Consider the following 586-nt stretch of genomic DNA (forward strand, 5'->3'; position numbering starts at 1 on the left):
TTGAGTAGCCCTGGTTCTCTTCTTCTGCCCACGATGAATCCTCTTTGATTCTCTTGGCGAATCTACCCTGGCCACAGGCCAGCCAAATCACAGTCCCACTGGGTGCTCCGTCGTGGAGGCCTTCAACCACGATCCAGCCTGTAGCTGGCAGATTCCGATCAGCTCCGCTGTGTAGGCCACTCCACGACCGATACTAGGGTTACGAGCCCTAGGCGGGAGCCTCGTGTGATTCCGCTGAATCACTCTCCTCTCTCAGCACCACAGTGGCTAGTCTCTTCCACCAGCCAGCCCCGGATAAGGCGATCCCTGATACTGCCACGTCACAGGCAGGCTAACACTCTCAGCAATGTTCGTCCGGGGATGACTCACAGCTTCTTCAGCAAACTCGTGGAGAGACCTTGGCTGCCTTGGGTAGACTGATCCATCGTCCAATACAGCAGTCCCAGGTCGACTCTGTAATCAGACACGTCATTAGTACTGGGACTAGGGAACCTCACTTACAGGCTTAGACATAAACGTCCACCTATCCACTCCATAGATGGCGTTGCTGTCTAAGCGCCACCTCACCAGAGGTCAGCAGCGGCTA

This window comes from Procambarus clarkii, chromosome 33, assembly GCF_040958095.1.
Source record: "Procambarus clarkii isolate CNS0578487 chromosome 33, FALCON_Pclarkii_2.0, whole genome shotgun sequence".
In the NCBI taxonomy this organism is placed as follows: Eukaryota; Metazoa; Arthropoda; class Malacostraca; order Decapoda; family Cambaridae; genus Procambarus; species Procambarus clarkii.